This window comes from Macrotis lagotis, chromosome 1, assembly GCF_037893015.1.
Source record: "Macrotis lagotis isolate mMagLag1 chromosome 1, bilby.v1.9.chrom.fasta, whole genome shotgun sequence".
In the NCBI taxonomy this organism is placed as follows: Eukaryota; Metazoa; Chordata; class Mammalia; order Peramelemorphia; family Peramelidae; genus Macrotis; species Macrotis lagotis.
In genome coordinates this window covers 493833162-493851994 of record NC_133658.1, presented here as the reverse complement: position 1 = coordinate 493851994, position 18833 = coordinate 493833162, and the positions used below count along the sequence as shown (strand labels likewise).

Below are 18833 nucleotides of genomic sequence, written 5' to 3'. Positions count from 1 at the left end.
CTCCTCCTGGCCCTCAAGACTGTGACCAGTTTCCCCATTCTCCTGCAACTGCTACTACTAGTGCTCTCCTCTGTCTCGGAATTGAGACATCAGACCAGGATCCCTACTCCTGATGAGATCCCAAAGTAGCCCTGGACTTAGTAGGAAGATTTAAGCAGTGAAATCCAGGTGAGTTTAGAGCCTATGGGATTAATTAGGATTAGAAATTTAAGCAATAATCACTTGGATGTTGCCAGTGTCATTAGAGACAAAGACCGGATAATAAGAAAGAGCAGAAAGTTTTGTCATACTGAACAGCATAGAGAATTTCCCAAAGAAGGATGGATGTGGATCTATGAAGTAGATACGTGATAAGGTATGATAAGGTATGGGGTTTTGCAAGATGATTGAAAAAAGTAAAGACAAACTTTTCAGCTTGGTAAGAAAGAGGGCCTGTTTATCCCAAAGATGGCACTTTAACATTCTAGTTAAAAGATTGTCTTTCCATGCTTCAACAGGATTTTAAAAAATCAGATCCATAAGTTCATTCCTCTATAAATATAGATCATTATGTTCTCTGAAACTAACCTTATATTAATTGACTTGCTCTTTGTCTTGACTCTAAGAATACTCTATCATAACTATATCATTTTATTGTAAAGGGACAGCTAATGCCATTTATTTTTTAATGTATAAAAGTATCTGTGATTTCATTGATAGATATGTGGTAACAGATATCAAACATTTATTCTGTATCTAGGATCATAGACATATTAAAGAATATTGTCACCTTTACAATATAAGAAATCAGAAAATGATTTTAGTGAAGTATATTGTAATCATTAAAATATATGTAAACCATAAATTATCATCATGAAAATTATAGAATTCAAAGGTATCTAGGACAATACCAACGAAAATCATGAATCTTATCTAAAACACAATCATTACATGATCATTTAGGATCCTCTCAAATATTTCCAAGGTCAATACTTCACATTCTTTTTTTTTAGTTTGTTTTTTATTTTTGCAAGGCAATGGGGTTAAGTGGCTTGCCCAAGGCCACACAGCTAGGCAATTATTAAATGTGTGAGGCTGGATTTGAATTCCGGTACTCCTGACTCCAGGGCAGGTGATCTAGCCACTGTGCCACCTAGCTGCCCAAAGTCACTACTTCTTAAAACTAGTACATTTTGAAACAACTCATTGTTAGGAAGATTTTTATAACACTGATCCAAAAACTAACCTTTTAAAATTTCTTTTAGTTAACATTTTTTTTCCTCTGTAGACATGGAGGATAAATCTCATTTCTATTTTAGATGATTACCTTAAATTTTCCTTTTTTCTACCTTAATATTTCAATTCCTCCAAAATCCATTTTACTCACAATCTTATGAATAAAGTTCAGTTTATCAATTTATACAGTTCCCAAAATTCCATGCAGAATTCTAAATGTGGTACTGTGTTCCACTAGGAGTACAACAGAACTCTCATATATTCTGTTGGTTTACTCCTTTTACTATAGATTTAGATCATATTAGCATTTTGACAACCATAGCACAATAGTTTCATGTTGACCTTATAGTCTAATAAAGGCACTATTTTTATGAATTATCATATAGTTAAATTGCCTTCCATGCTTTACTGATGGATTTTATTTTTTAACCTTTATAGGACTGTAGCTGTAGATAGTTACTCTAGTTCCAACAGAACCTTGCAATTCCTGACAATGTTATATCTCATTTTTGTGATTTCACTATTAGTTTTTTCCTTTCATCCATAAATGTGAAAGCAAGGCTTCTGTCATGATCAAAGGAACTGATGAAAATTTTGGATTAAATAGTTTCAAGGAGAGATCCATATGATTCTTTAATTGAAATTTCTCTGCCAAGAAGTTTCTGGTTTTCACATAGATATTCTCTTGCTATTGCTACAATAGCATGCCAGCATGCTCTGCTCCTATCTTGCCCCACCATTATATGGAAAAAAGTAACAGAACTCAACTCTTCCTCACACCCTCTGTAGAGAAGATGGAGAAACTGAAAATCAGAGGAATTCTTTGCTTGGAGCAGCAGAATGAAGCACTATTTTATTGCTCAACAGAGAACTGAAGAAGAGAAGGGAGTTTGGAACGAAGCCATGGAGGAATGGAGAATGGCATCTGGCTGGGAACAGTTCTAGTGGGGAAGGGAGGAAAAGGAGTAAGCATTTATATTGCACCTACTATGTGCCAAATGCTTTGAAAAATATCATCTCATTTGATCCTATAACCTTGTTATGTAGATGTTATTATAATTCCATTTTGTAGGTAAGAAAATTGAGTCAGAGGTTATGACTTGCTCAATGTCTCGTGACTAATAAGTGCATGTGACTAGATTTGAACTCTTGTCCACCTAACTCCTAACCAAGTGCTCTATGAACAACAAGAACAATGAAGTATGCCAACAGTTGTTTCTATCACCTCAGAAGTCATAAGTTTTAGGGACACAGTCTCCTTCCTGTATGGAAGGCAGGAAAGGTTAAAAAGAAAAAGGTGAAGGAGGATAACTTCCATGAGTTGATAATGTAGAAATTGTTTAGAAGAAGAAACTTAAAATCAGTACTTTTAGAAACTTTACTTTTAGTGAAACTAAAAGAATAAGTATAAAGTCCTTGAATAAAATAATAAAAACTCAGAAAAGTCAGAAAGGGAAATAAATTAATGAAGAAAACAAGAGAAGGAAATTCTTTTGGGGAATAATTGAAGAAAATGAAAAATAAAACCAATAGCCAAAGTTTTTGAAGGGGAGACAGGAAAAGAAATTTTAATTTGATAAGGGGAAAAAGAAAATAAGAATTATGTAATTGGATAAAAGAAAGGAAGCAAAAGGAATTAAGACATTAAATAAAATACAATAGTAGGAAAAGGGACAGTAAAAATTATGGAGAGGGTACAGAAATGAAGTTAAAGAGAAAAGATCTTGTTGATAGAGAGTAAGCAAAAATAACTGAAGAGACAAGATGTAGTAGAGAATAAGGAAAAAAACAATTTAGAGAAATGAAAGAGAAATAAGTGAAGAAAAATACAAATATAAATGATCTTAAAAGAAAATGAATTAAATAATCTCTTAAAAATAGTGCTAGATTGAAAAAGAAAACAAATTCCTCAATCTGTTGCTTATAATAAACATAACTAAATGGCAAAAAAAAATATACACTGAATAAAAAATATCTGAAGGGAAGCTAGGTGGCGCAGTGGATAGAGCACCAACCACTGACTCAGGAGGACCTGAGTTCAAATGTGCCCTTAGATGCTTTATAATTACCTAGCTGTGTGACCTTGGGCAAGTCACCTAACCCCATTGCCTTGAAAAAAACCCCAAAAATGAGTATCTGAAACAAAATTTACTATACAGTATTTTTTTTACATGTTTGATCCTTTAATTTTATTTGTTTTGGTTTGCCACCCTCCATAAAAGGACATCTATCCATTTTGGTTCCAGCCCTTCTGTCTTATCCTTACCCTGACAACCTCCCACTTCCCGTATAGCTTGAAATTTAACTAGATGCCTTTGCAGAATTAACCAGCAGGAGAAGCTCATAGGGCCAAGAATGGACAACTGAGGTCTTAACCTTTGCCATTAGAAAGAGCAAGTTCTGTAAAACCATATATATATAAAGTATGGTGGTGGTGGGGGAATTGCCTGTCAGATCATACAATGCTTTTAGGTATCTATTGATCAGGCTTCAGGCATGTAAGGTAGGATACAGGCCAGATTCTGCCACCTCAAGCATAACTGAGGCTGGGCTATGTCATCCTATGCTGCCTTAATATACCTACCTTTTGAAGGGCACCTCAATGCATACCTGAGGGATTCAAGCCCCCTAAACAGCTCATTTCCTTTATTGTTAAACTCAGTGTTGTAGGAGAGGGTACCAGAGTCTTAGTGGCTTTGGGGGCCCTGGAATGCATATGGAGTTATAAAAATTTATCCATTTTGATTTGGACTTTCTTAGGCTTGACATTCATTTGTCTACAGACAGTGACTGTGATCCGGTCTTGCTTGGTGACACCACTAAAGTCAAAGGTACTAAGTCTGGGTAGCATGGATAGCACATATTGCCTGGAGGGAGAATATAGAATTGTGAAACTCCCCAGAGTAGGTGGAAAGAGAACAGAGCCATACTGGTGGGTTGGTTGTTAAACTATGTGCCTCAAGAGTTACTGTTATTTTCCTCTAGCTTCTCCAGTAAGAAGAGCAAAGTGATCCTGGACACAATCAGGGTAGAAGTAAGATATGAGTGCTGCCATTCTTCAAAAATACCTAAAGGAATAAGAATCTTCAACCAATGTTGGGATGGACTGGGAGGCTATATCTTTATAAAAACTTCAGTCCCATATGTACATCCATTGAGTCTTTTGCCATTGTCAGAAATGATGACTTGGGAATCTTTCCAACCCTCTCCACAGTCATTCTCCATCCTAGGTCTTAAAGGAATTTCACATGGGCCTCTTACATTCTATTTCCTTCTTTTAAGGAAAATGACCTTTTAATTTATCCAGATTACTTCCTTTGCAAAACAGGGTAAGGTTCTTTTTCTCCTAAGTCCATAACTTACGCTATCCCCTCAGCTGATATTTCAGGGAATGAAGTTCTTCTGTTCCCTTTTCTCTGGGGTCTCAGGGCAGGGTCATTACCTGTACCTCTTTTCTTCCTCTTGGGGTTTCCATGGAGGGTCAAGCTCCGAAGCTTAGAAAGATTTGACAGCTTATCCACTTCTGGTAAGTTTTGGATGCAGTTACCATGGAGATAAAGAACACTTAAATTGAAGAAGGTGGTCAGCACAGGGTCGATGTTCTGCAGGTCATTGAAAGACAGGTCAATCCAAGCCAGGTTCTGGGGATACTCCAACAGTTGCGACATAGTTTGAGTGAAGTCAGCAAGGTCATTGAGCACCTTGTTTTTAAGACGAATGGCTTGGGTCGGTGCCTTACCCTTGGTGGAATACTTTACTGGTCGGAGCCCAGTCCTGGGCTCCTCACTTATCAGGTCTTGGATGAAGTTTATATTTTTGAAGGAGAAGTCCAGGGGTGGCTCCTGTACCAAATTCTTCACATGATCCCAATGGTCAGTCATATTTTAGCCATTGTGGGGGTGTGGAAGTAGCATTGGGCGCTGGACTGCTGGTTTTGGCCAGCTCGGGCTCCTCCAGCCTTTGCCTTCTGGAGGCCTGGGGCTCACTTAGCACAACTCCATGGTAACCGTCCTTGCATCCTCCCAAACTCTACAGTATATTTTTAAATCAAAACTTGTAAGTAGATTAACAAATGAGAAAAAACAAAATCACAATAATTAGAGATTTAAAAATTGAAAATACATTATATTGCAAAGAAAGCAAATGGGTAAGGTGATGTTTTTATCCTTCATTCTTGAAGATCATGACAACAAAGAGAGATGATGCCATGACAAACACTTGAACTGGATTTGCGTAAGGAGGTACTGTCCTAAGTCGCCAGTCTCACTTTCACCTCCAGAGTCATCTGGGTCTAGTGGCCAGATATGAATTAGGAAGACTGAAGATGACCCTGGATATGAGGCAATCAGGACTTGTCCAAGGTCATACAAATAGTAAAAGTCAAGTAAGTTTAAGGCTGGATTTGAACTCTCATTCTCCTGACTCTAAGGCCAGTACTCTATCCACTGTGCCATGCAGCTGCCCAAAATTAGTAAGGTGAAGCTACAGTAGGAAAATGAAATTTAAATGAGTGGAAATTACTATTCTAACAAAACTGAGAACACAAAAGAAATACAGAAATAGCTTCAAAATTGTAAAATACCTAAACTTACAGAGGATCAAATATAAATTCTAAATAGTACAATGCCAAAAAAAGAATTAGAAGAAGCAGTAAAAAGAAGTTCAAAAGGTGAGAAGACCTCTAGATCCTGACATAGTTTTATAAAAATTTTAAAGAATAATAATTACCAGTGCTACACAAGTCAATCTCAAAAAATTGAAAAGGAAAACATTTTATCCTTTCTTCGAGAGAAAGAGAGTCTGAATAGTTAAAGCAGGGAAGGATAAAGCAAATAACGAGAACTAATGAATATTTTAAATGAAATCCCATCAAGCAGACTATAGCAATTCATCTGAGAATTCATTCATGATGACCAGGTTAGAGATATACACAAGTGATACAAGAGTGATTTAATATAAGGAAACAATGTATATTACTGATAATGTTAAAAACTCAAACATCCAAAACTACATCATTTCAATATTTGAAGAAAAAAATCTTTGTTGAATTACAACATTAATTTATGTTAAATATATCTGTAAAGAATAGGAATAGATGAATTAAAAATACAAAATATCTATCTAAAACCAAAAAAGCATCATATGCAATAGAAATATACTAGATACCTTCCTAATAATTATGTAAAGAATAATTAATTTACCCACTATTATGTGGTAATGATTTTCAGAACTTTTTTAAATGTAATAAGACAAGAAAAATAAATAAATTGTTTAAAGATAGATTTAGAAGGAGAAAATTGTCACTATTTTCTGATACCATGATAATTTATTTTAAAACTCCTAGAAAATCAGAACAGATATTTACTGAAATAAGTTTCAGCAAAATCATAGGCAAGAAAATAAACCGACAAAAATCAATAGCATTATTATAACAAAAACTAAAAAGGTATAACAGAAATTGAAATGCAATTAAAAAACAAATGCATAAAATATTGGGGAATTGATCTTTTAAAACACACAAGATTCTTGTACAAATTAGTTTTTAAAGACAAATAATAACTTAAATGTCTGAGTTATATTAAATGTTCATTTCTGGACTCTGTAGTTTAACAAAAATGACAATGCTAACAGTTAATTTATAGTTTAAATGCTGTATTGATTAAAACATCAAAAGTATTATTCAAGCAATTTAGACAACTTATTTAGGAAAAAAGAGATCTAAAATATTAAGTAAAAGAATGAAAAATAATGTAGGGATTAGGGGCAGCTAGGTGGCATAGTGGATAAAGCACCAGCCTTGGAGTCAGGAGTACCTGAGTTCAAATCCGGTCTCAGACACTTAGTAATTACCTAGCTGTATGGCCTTCCGCAAGTCACTTAACCCCATTTGCCTTGCAAAAACTAAAAAAAAAAATAATGTAAGGATTAGAGAGGAATGGCACTTTCAGATCTCAATCACAGCTATTTGTTATTGATTAAAAAATAGTAGAGATCAATGCAACAGTCTAGACAGAGGTGAATGAGAAACAATGAAAGTCAATAATGCAATATTTACTAAACTGGAAAACATGAATTATTTATAGAAGAACTCTTTATGGAAAAAAAAAAACAACAGCACACTCCCGGAAAAATGAAAAAACAACCTAGCAGAAACTGGTCCTAAACTAATGTCAAAAAGCATCAACATCAATAAATTAAAAATGAATACATGATCTTAATATTAAAGTTCAAATCATAAAAAATTAGAAAGTAGATCAAATACTTTTCACATCTATATATCAGTTTTATATTCTTAACCAAACAAAGGAAAGCAGCAATTAGGAAAATTAAAATAGATAAATTGGATTACATGAAACTGAAAAATTGCTGCCAAAATAAAATGAATGCTCCCAGGATTAGAAAATGAAGTGGTAATATGTGGTAAACAAAACTTTTTAAATCAAAATTATCATGAGAGATTAGTATACAAGATATATAGAAAACCAATATACATATATATATTATGCTAATGCATGCATTTTAGTATGAATGACATTTTATTTATATGATATGATATGATATGATATGATATGATATGATATGATATTATTCATCACATATTCTTTACCCAAGAATTGTGAGGAAAAGATATGGAAAATTAAGTTTTCAATATAAGAATTTCATACTATTAGCAACCATGTGAAAAGCAAAATGAACATCAGAAGAAGCCTCTGGTTTCACTTTATGCTTTCCAATTTACCAAAGATGGCAAAAGGTAGAAATCGTTGATGTTACTGGGATTACTTGAAGATGAATTTAACTGATGCAATTGTGAATAAGCACAACCATTTTGGGAAACAATTCAGAAATAAATAATTTGCAAATAGAATGAATAAAATATCCATACTCTTTTACCCATATATTCTATTTATTCATATATTCTATTTACTCATATATTCTATTCTCCAAAGTGTTTGTTGATTTAAAAAAATCCCAATAAATATCAAAATATTTATTGCTGCACTTTTTGTAGTAGCAAAAAATTTGGAGACAAGTAGATGCCCATCAATTGGGTTCAATTGCTAAACAATTTATAAGTTAGCATAATTGAATATTAGTGTGCTACAAGAATTCATAAATCTGATGAACAAAGTGAGATGTGGAGATATTTACATGTTCTGCAGAGTGAAATAAGCAGAACTAATGAAAAAGACTCACCAAAAGTAAAAAAAAAACCCACATAATTGCTATAACAATTTGAATGCATGAAACAAAAATAGAGCAATCAAAAGTAAAAGAACAAGTATGATTACAAAAAATTGATATGAGAAGATACCCCACCTCATTCCTTTGTAGAGATGAGAGGCCCAAGAAGTAGTACATTACATATACTTTCAGAATTTTCAAATTTAATTGAGTAGGTTTTCATGATTTTCAAAATTTTCTTTATCTTTCTTTTTTAAATTAAAACTATTATTTGATATACTGATGATATTGTTTGTCATGAGGACAGACATACTGGAACAAATTCCTCTGGCATTATAAAACTATCCCAAAAGTTATCAATCAAAATTATTTTTAAAAGTAGTTGTGGAGAAAATCTACACCTGACATATGGTCTATTTTAGGATTAAAATAGATCTTTTATCTGTAGCTATAATAGAAACTTTATGAGTGTGTACTCCCAAAGAAGCAGGATTTGCTGGTAGACTCTATTAAAATTTTTCACATTGCAAAATGAACTGCTATAGAAGTGTTCTGCAAAAATTCCAATTTATTTTGGACAAATTTCTTCTCCTTCAGTAATTCACTTTTGAAACCACTGCCATTATCCTCTCATTTAATTCAACTGAAAAGACAATAACTTTTTTTATATCACAATGGCATTTGAAAATGATTATATCTGTGGCAAATGGATCTGTATCAAAGGATCATTTTCATATCCCTCTCAAGCACCTAGTACAGAATTTTGTATTGGCTATCTACTTAGGGAGCTAACACCCTTGAAATTTTATTGATTTTAGCTTAATTTATTTCAACATTCTAATCTCATCAAGATAAGGCCAAATGAGGATCAGATAAAGGAACTGTGATTGATTACCTTATAAAAAAGAAGACATCAGGGTTGAAGAGGCATGACGAATTTATTTTAATATTTAAAAGTTTAATATATGTAAAAGGGATTAGATTTGTTATGCTTGATCCCAGATAGTAGAATTATAAGTAACTTTCAGAAGGGCAAATACTTCAGAATCGTAGTTATCTTGGATTTTTAAGAGACTTCAGAGGTCAATAAGCTTAATCCTCTATAAGTCCAAGAATCTATCCCCCCCAACAAGAAGTCATCAAATTGTCTCTAGAAATCCTGAAGTAAAGAGGAATGAATTACTTTTCAGGGAAATTTTTCTGAATTGCTTTAATTGTTGGGAATACTCCTCTCTTCAAATTCCACTCATTTACAGTTCTACTGTCTTTTGACAAGTAGTTCATCCTTCTTCAATATGGTAGCCTTTCAAATTTTTGAAAAAAAATTTTGAAAACTACTGGATATATTTCAGATGAAGACATGTACACTCCATCTAGTATTTGGGAAGATGTTTGTTGACCACAAGTGTACTTGTGAAAAGATTTTACACTTAATTAAATGTCATTCTGCTACCACAGGCACAATCAATTAATAAGTATTTATTAAGAACATAATATGTTCTATGCACTGCCCTAGGTATTGGGAATACAAATACAAAAATGGCACAGTCCCTGCACTTACACAACTAACATTCTGCTAGGGTGATACAACACATTCATAGAATAATGATTGCAGGAACACTGCTAGCTGTAGTAGTCAATAAAGGTCTCTTAAATGAGGGAGACTTCTGGTTGAGTCATGGTAAAGAACTAGGGATTTTAAGAGATAGCACTAAGAAGAGAGAGCACAGGTCAGAAATGGGCATAGTTTTGTGTAAAGAAAGGCACAAAAGCATAAGATGGAACCAGGAAAGGCAAGCAGTTCAGTTTGGCTACAGTAATAATTTTCAAAGTGTGATCTGGATTACTCCTGGGTTTCTTTAAGACATTTCCAGGTGTCCATGAGGTAAAAATTGTTTTCATCATAATACATAGTTGCATCAATTACTAATATAGTAAATATCAAGAGATATAACCCACCAAAAAAAAGTTCTTTAGGGGTCCTCAATATTTTTAAAGAGTATAAAGAGGCCTGAGATTGAAAAGTTTGAGGGTAGCTGAGTTAAACTGTAGAGTACATGAGTAAAAGTTATGTGTAATGGAAACATACACATGTTTGTCTATCACCAAAAATGGAGATAGACTGAATAATTTTATATAACTAATAAAGGAATTTATATTTATCTCAAAGGAAACAGAGAATCAAAGAAGCTTCTTAAATATAAAATCTAGTTGTAAAAATTTTTTGAATCCTGTTCCTATCATTCAGTTTTTCCATCTAACTTTAAAACATTTGCTAACATAAGAATGTCTATTCTGCTTTCATCTAAGTCACTGATAAAAATATTCAACTTTTCTATATATGAACAACAAAACGTAAGAGCAAGAGATAAAAAAAGAAATTCTATATAAAGTAACTGTAGACAACATTAAATACTTGGGAATCTATCTCCTAAGACATCCTCAGAAATTGTATGAACACAATTATAAAGCACATCTCACCCATATAAAGTCAGATTTAAATAATTGGAAAAATGCCAATTGCTCAAGGTTAGGTTGAGTTAATATAAAAAAATGACACTTCTACCAAAATTAAATTACTTATTCAGTGCCATACCAATCAAACTATGAAATAATTACTTTATCAAGCCAGAAAAAAATAGTAACAAAATTCATCTGGAGCAAGATAAGATCAAGAATAGCAAGGGAACTGATGGGGAAAAAATGTAAAGGAAAGGGGTCTAGCTCTACCAGATCTAAAACTATAGAATAAAGTAACAGTCATCAAAATTGCCTGGTACTGGTTAATAAATAGAGTAATGGATCAGTGGATTAGAATAGGTTCAATACAAACAATAGTAAATTACTACAGTAACTGATTGTTTGAGAAACCCAAAGACATTAGTTTCAGGGATAAGAACTCAATATTTGACAAAAATTGTTGGGAAAACTGAAAAAAAATAGTATAGCAAAAACTAGGCATAGACCCACATCTTACACCTTATATTAAAATAAGGTCAAAATGGGTACAGGATTTAGACATAAAGGGATTAATTAATAGACTCAGAAATACTCTATCAGATCTATGGAAAGGGGGCAAATTTATGAACTAACGAGAAATAGAGTACATTATAAACTACAAAATGAATGATTTTGACTATAATAAATTAAAAAAGTTTTGCACTAATAAAATCAACACTACTAAAATTATAAGGAATGCAGAAAGTTGGGAAGTAACCTTCACAACCAGGAGTTAGAAAACTGCATCACACTTAAAGGTTAGAAGTCATTCCCAATTTATAAATGGTCAAAAATATGAAGAAATTTAGCTATATATAATCATATGGAAAAATGCTCCAAATCATTGATTAGAAAAACGCAAATTAAAACAACTATGAGATATCACCTCATACCAATCAGATTGGCTATGTTGACAAAAAAAGGAGAATGATCAATGTTGGAGAGCTTGTAGGAGGATTGGGACATTAATGCATTGTTGTTGGAGTTGTGAACTGATCCAATCATTCTGGAAGGTACTCAAATAGCAATTAAAAACTTTCATACCTTTGACCTACCATTTCTAATTCTAGACCTATATCCAGAAGAAATCATAAAAAAATGGGAAAAGTTCTTCAAGTTCCAAAATATTCATGGCAGTTCTTTTTGTAGTGGTAAAGAATTGAAAATTGAAGGGATGTTCATCAGTTGGGGAATGGTCAAATAAATTGTGATATCTGAATATTATGGAATGCTATAGTTCTACAAGAAACCATAGATGGTTGAACTCTAGAGAAGCATGGAATGGATTACAGGACCTGATGCTGAGTGATGGGAGCACAACCAAGAAAACAATGTACACATTAACAACATTGTGAAATGATCAACCTTGATGGAAGCAGCTCCTCTCAGCAGTTCAGAGAGCTAGGACAACCCTATTAGACCGGCTATGGATAATGCTATCTCCATCCAGAGGAACAAAAACAAAACAAATCAAAACCAAAAATAAAAAAAAACCCTTCAGAATCTGATGGCCATTAATTCAGTTTTTTAAAAATATCTCATGTATTTCCCTTAAACCCAAATTCCTCATACAGAAATGTATATACAGAAATCTGTAAACAAGTTTAACCCAAATATGTCTGTCCAATATTATTCTGACTATTTGCGGGGGAAAGGGACTGGGAAGGGAGGGTGGAATGAAATTTGGTAACTTAAAAATATACATATGCGTATGGATGATTTTTTTTTAGGTTTTTGCAAGGCAAATGGGGTTAAGCGGCTTGCCCAAGGCCACACAGCTAGGTAATTATTAAGTGTCTGAGACCGGATTCGAACCCAGGTATTCCTGATTCCAGGGCTGGTGCTTTATCCACTACGCCATTTAGCTGCCCCATGATTTTTTTTTTTAGGTTTTTGTCAGGCAATGGGTTAAGTGACTTGTTAAGGTTACACAGATGAGTAATTAATGTCTGAGGCTAGATTTGGACTCAGGTCCTCCTGACACCAGAGCCCCCATACCGATGAATGTTGAAAAACTTTCATAACGTGTATTTGGAAAAATAAAATATCAAGTAAAAATTCAACTTCTTATGCCAAAAGAGATATAATGGAAAACTCCAGTGAAGTTTTCCTTCTAAATGACAATTAATGGATTTATTATATTTGACCATTTACCAGTTTTGAGTACACTTAAATTTTGATTTTTATGATTAACTTATGATTCTGTTTTATTTTAAAAATACATTTTAATAAGTCAAATTCTGCCTTTATACCAGTACATTCCCAACTCCCCTCTCAATTGAGAACAGAAGAAATAGATAGACAATCAAACTGAATTTTGAAATTGGTCATATCCAAACATATATTTGTCTAATTGTACATTCTAAATCTCTAATCTTTCCATCAGGAGGTAGGGAGCTAAGTAGAACATTTCACCTTTAGTCTTCTGGAATCCAGGTGGGTCATTGAGCTGATAAGCGTTCAATAAAATAATAGTACATTGCATCCTTGTATCATTTTTCTTTTAATATTTCTTGAAATGTGATATCTAGACTTTTTTTGGTAATGGATTTCAAGATAGTATAATGATTTTTAATTTTTTTCAACTCAATCTGTTTCCAGATCAGTTGCTTTTGCTATGAGATACCTTTCATTTTCTTCTATTTTTTCAGTCTCTTAACTGTTTCAATATTTCTTGTTGTCTTATAAAGTATTTAACTTCTATTTGTTTCATCCTAATTTCCAAAGTTTTGTATTTTTGTGCCAAACTGTTAATTTCCTTTTCAGTATTCTTCCTTAGCTATCATTTCTTTTCCAAGTTTTTTTCTCAACTACTCTCATTAAATTTATATATAGATATCGGTATACATACATGCATATACCTATATATATATACACATATGACATATGTGTGCATAAATATATATGCAAATATATATATATGTTGTATTATAGACATATACTATATATATATGTATATACATATATATATACACACACACACACTCTTTAAAAATAATTCTCGATTCATCCCTTCCAAGAATTCAGGTTGAATTTGTGTCTGAACTGTGTTTTTCCCTTGAGGCATGTTTTAGAGTAATTATCTTCTTTTGTGTCTGTGTTCTGGCCATTCCTACCTCCATATTAGCCCTTTAAGGCAGTGATCTTTTTTTGTTTGTTTGTTTGTTTGCTCATTCTTCAAATCTCTAGACCTTGGACCTGAAATAACTGAGCTCTGCTCTACTTTTGGATGGAAGGCCTAGAATTTCCCCATTGCTACTTTTTTTGTATATTGAATGTTGTATTATTCCAAGATCTCAGGGTAAAGCTATGAATGTGCAAACTGTCAGTGTTCCCAGATTAGTCTGATCTAGGACAAAGCCTGGTTGCAGCCCTACTTGTCTAAGCTTTCCAAATTCCAGAACTGTATTTGGGTCTTTGCAAGAACAGACCGCTATTGGATTCAACCGCCAAGCATCTAACTGGAAAATTTTTGTTGTTCAGAGTGGCAGAACTGTAGACTCTTCCTGAGTCTGGGATTACTGCCCTGGTTAATCTTCTGCAGGTTGGACGAGTGATTGAGACCCTTCTGGGTGTCTGAGGACTGAACCACATCTTGATGTTAAGGATTTTGAACTACCTCTTTGGTCTTATTAGACCAGAAATAGCCTTCAAGAGACTATGGACAAAAAAATAAAAAAACAAACAAACAAAAATGCAGAAAAAAACAAAACAAAAAGAGACTATGGACAATATCTAACCATTTTTAATTACAGGAAAATAAGGGACCGTATGAAATGAGATAATCTATGTAAAATACTAGCCAAAACTTAAGCACTATATAAATTCTAGAAAAATAATCTAATCTCAAATACCTCTTACCTAGGAATTCGGTCAACCTTTCCCTCTCCTGGCCTCCACTCCCTCAGATTCCCCACCACCCCCACCACCCTATACATTGTTTATTCTTCCCTGAACCCAGGACATGAAACTGAATAGTGGGCAAAAAGAGGCTGCTAGTTCACAGTTGTTCCCAAGGTAATGCCCGAGTATGGGACCTTTTCTTTCACTTGTGCACAGACTATCCCTGACCCAACAGAGCTCTTGACATGTTTCACCTACAGTGCCAGTATATTTCCCTATCTGTCTCTTAACAATGAGTTGGACTGGACAAATGACTCATTTTGATTTTTTCTGATTTCTCCATAAGGATTCAGTCTATTGCATTTTCTAGATCTATTAGGAATTTATGGAAATAAGCTCACCACATTACTTCCCCTTATATCCATCTAATTATGTTGTCATTTAGATCATATTTTTCTCTCTTGTATACAATTAGATCATAAGACACTTTGTCAACTGTTGGGGGCGGGGGGAAGAGGCTTGGCGGTCGCTTAGAGGGGAAACATAATCACCTTATAAGGGAATGTTACAGAACTCGGCCCCTCATTGAGTAAGAGTTCATGGGAGGGAGGACAGAGGGGATAAAAGTGTCTGCTGAGAGGTTGGGGGGAGCGGGAATGTGATCACAGAAGAATAAAGACTCATGACCCACCTCAGGCGCTCTGTCTGGTTCTTCCCCCATCAAAGAGTGGGGGCCGGAGGTACCCCGAAGACTCATCATGCGTTGGACTGGTGAGTAAGAGGACGGACTAGCATAAAGAAGCCGGCGTTGTAAATAAAAACCCGGCAAGTGGTGCCGAAACCCGGGACCTGATTTTGCTAGGGAACGTCTGAATCCGCTGGTCGGATTCTCCAGACAGCCTCGGTCGTTTCTGACCGGGAGGAAGGAGGAGGGCGTTTACTCTCAGATATTGCCTGAGGGACATATCCCTATTGTGTTGACTATGCTTCCTTTCTCTCCCCTTTCTCCTTCTGCTCTAATCACGCTCCTTGCCGTGCTGGCCTGTCTGATTGTGCCCTGCTGCCTCCTTCTCTTTTGCCGAACGGGAACTTTCCAGTTCTGCCACCTGTTAGGATTGCAGCCTCGGCTAGTAGACAGCATGGGGGGCCGGAATAGTATTCCCGCCTTTGAGCCGGAGGAAAAAGAGGCCGTTGCAGTGCAGCTTTATAAACTCTGCGCTAAGCATGGCCGTAAATTACCTATCAAGACGTGCCGTGCTTTTGTTGAGAATATCTGGAACATCTGCCCTTGGGTGCAACATAGTGGGATCCAACCAGATAAATGGAAGGTGGTAGGGCAGCAGATGGCCTCCTATAATGACACCTGCCCGGGAAAACTGACCCCCAAGGATTTTACAGTGTATAAGATAGTGGATGCAGCCCTGCATCCCCAGAAGGTGACTTTGGCACGAACAATCAGCACTCAGGTGGGTAGCTCGTTGGCGGGATCGGATTCAGAGGGCTCAGAGGAAGAGGGAAGGCCACCCCCTCCCCTGTATCCGTGGGAGGAACTTAGAAGAAACAATGGGGGAACAAGGGGCCCCCAGGGAGAAGATTCAGGGCCGGAAGTTTCCGAGCGCGGGAAGGGAGGGGTGCAAACAGCCCTCAGGGGTGGCAGGAAGAGGAGCGTGAGTAGGTGGGACCGGGAGGCTGCTGACGAGGAGGGAGAAGTCCGCGCTGATTGGACAGCTGCCGCGCCCCAGGCTTGGCGGCCCAGCCAGGAAACAGAGGCAAAAAATCCCCCATGTTCCTTGTCCGCCCTTCAGAGATCCCCTCAAGGGCCCCGCCCATCCGGCCTACTTGCCACCAGTGCCTCCATAGCAATAGAGAAAGGGGAGGAGGTGGACTGGGATGACTGGGGCCTCTACCCGGTATTTACGGACCCCCTTACCGGAGCCCGAGACTACCGCCCTGTCCCTTTTAAGATGCTTAAGGAACTTAAGGAGGCCGTGACTAAATACGGCCCAAGCTCCCCTTATGTAAAAAGACTGATGCAAAACCTCTTTGCTACGCACCCTTGGACCCCTGCTGACTTTGACGAAATTGCAGCCGCGTGCCTAGATGCCTCCTTATATTTAGCTTTTAAGGCTCAGGCCCGCAGAGAGGCCTCTAAGCTGGCAAAATCCCGGGGTTATACTCCCCTGGATTTAGCCATTGACCTCCTGTGTGGAACTGGAGCCTATACTGACCCTGCTGTTCAGGCCCAGTATGGCCAGTTTGAGCTAGAGACTGTTAAAGAAACACATGTTGCAGCTTGGGATAAGATTGGAGCCATGAAAGGGGGGGAGAGCCACACAGAAGTTGGTTGGGCTGAAGCAGAGAGCAGATCAGACACCCCTCTCATTTGTGAACGAGGTTAAAGAGACAGTGACTCGTATAATGGGAGACACCCCGGGATCTGATCTACTTATGAGACAATTGATTAAAGAGGGTCTTCGCCCCAAAGGGATCGCAGCCATTAGCAGCCTTCCCCCCGACGCTTCATTAGAAGGAATTGTTGACAAATTGCTGGACATGCCCAGCGAGGATTCAATTCAAGCCTTAGTGACTGCCATGGAGAACCGGGAGGATAGCCTCCTGACCGCCCTTCACGGTATGCAGGTGAGACCCACCTGTTTTGGGTGCGGAAAGCCAGGGCACCTCAAAGCACAGTGCAGGCAGCGGCCCCCCTCCACTTCAGTTCCGACCTGTTATTCCTGTGGAAAGCCAGGTCACATAGCCAGGTTCTGCCGATCCAAAGGGAAGTCGGGAAAAGAGAAAGGGAGGGGCCCGGCCGCGGGGCCCCCCCCCATGCTCGAAGACAGCGGCCCCATTACTGTGACTATCCCCGTGAGGGTTGACTATAGAGAAGGGACACAGCAGAGAGAGATCGGGCCTTGGGAAACCTCGATGATTCCCATTGAGCTAAATATTTTCCCAGCGCTCATCACAGGGGCTGAGAGATGTGTGGACTTAGTCACCCATACCCAGGTCATTTTTGGTCCCGGAAGTCCCACATCCGTAAGGGTCACAAACCCCCACCCCTTTCCCACCTTGGTAAAACAGGGCCAAGAGGTAGGAAAGGCGCTGCCCTTGCGGACCCCTCCCGCTCATGTGAACTGGGTCCACCCGGTCAGCTCTGGGCGACCACTGTTAACCGTCACGGTGGAAAATCAGAAGCTCGAAGGGATAATTGACACTGGAGCCGATTGCTCTGTCATAAATAGGGGACAGTGGAGGCGCGAGTGGCCACTCCTACAGAGCCCTCAAGCAGTGACGGGGGTGGGGGGCAATAGATCTGCCATGAAAGCAGCACACGCCCTACGGTGGTCAGCTTTGGAAGAATCTGGACTCTTCACCCCACTGTGCCTACCCGACCTCCCTTATGCATTATGGGGTAGAGATATCTTGAGCCAGCTTAACCTGACACTTGCCACCCCTGATAGCCTGCGGGGAAATTAATTGGGGCCACTCTAGAGATGAGCTTTTCCCCCAGAATAACATGGATTAATAAGAAACCTATTTGGGTTGAGCAGTGGCCCCTGACAAAAGAAAAGCTCATCGCCCTCACAGACATAGTAATGACCCTCCTGCACGAGAACAAAGTGGAACCGTCCCTTAGCCCGTATAACTCCCCCGTCTTTGTCATAAAAAAGAAAGGGGGGAGTTGGAGAATGTTGATTGATCTTCGGGCAGTAAATGCCAACATGGTACCCATGGGTACCCTCCAACCTGGTCTCCCTATGCCCACTGCAGTCCCGCAAGGGTGGACTATTATAGTGATTGATGTTAAAGACTGCTTCTATAGCATTCCCCTCCACCCGGAGGACAAAGAAAAATTTGCCTTTTCCCTCCCCGCAATCAATTTCCAAGCCCCCAGTAAACGTTATCAGTTCACCGTCCTACCGCAGGGAATGGCCAATAGCCCCACCCTGTGCCAGCTTTACATGGATACTCTGCTACATCCTATCAGAAAAGAATTCCCGAATTGCATGCTCATACATTACATGGATGATATCTTGATTACAGCACCTTCTGTGACGGGGGCTCGGGCTTGCTTGCAACGCACCACC

At 37.4% G+C, this 18833-nt stretch overlaps 1 protein-coding gene and 1 pseudogene across 1 annotated transcript in view; both read right to left on the bottom strand.

Annotated features, from left to right (window-relative positions):
- Window positions 1-18833, bottom strand: part of DSCAM (DS cell adhesion molecule) — a 712116-nt gene that overhangs the window by 628029 nt on the left and 65254 nt on the right. The gene's annotated exons all lie outside the window — the stretch shown is intronic.
- LOC141520381 (leucine-rich repeat-containing protein 51-like) lies at window positions 3859-5188 on the bottom strand (annotated as a pseudogene).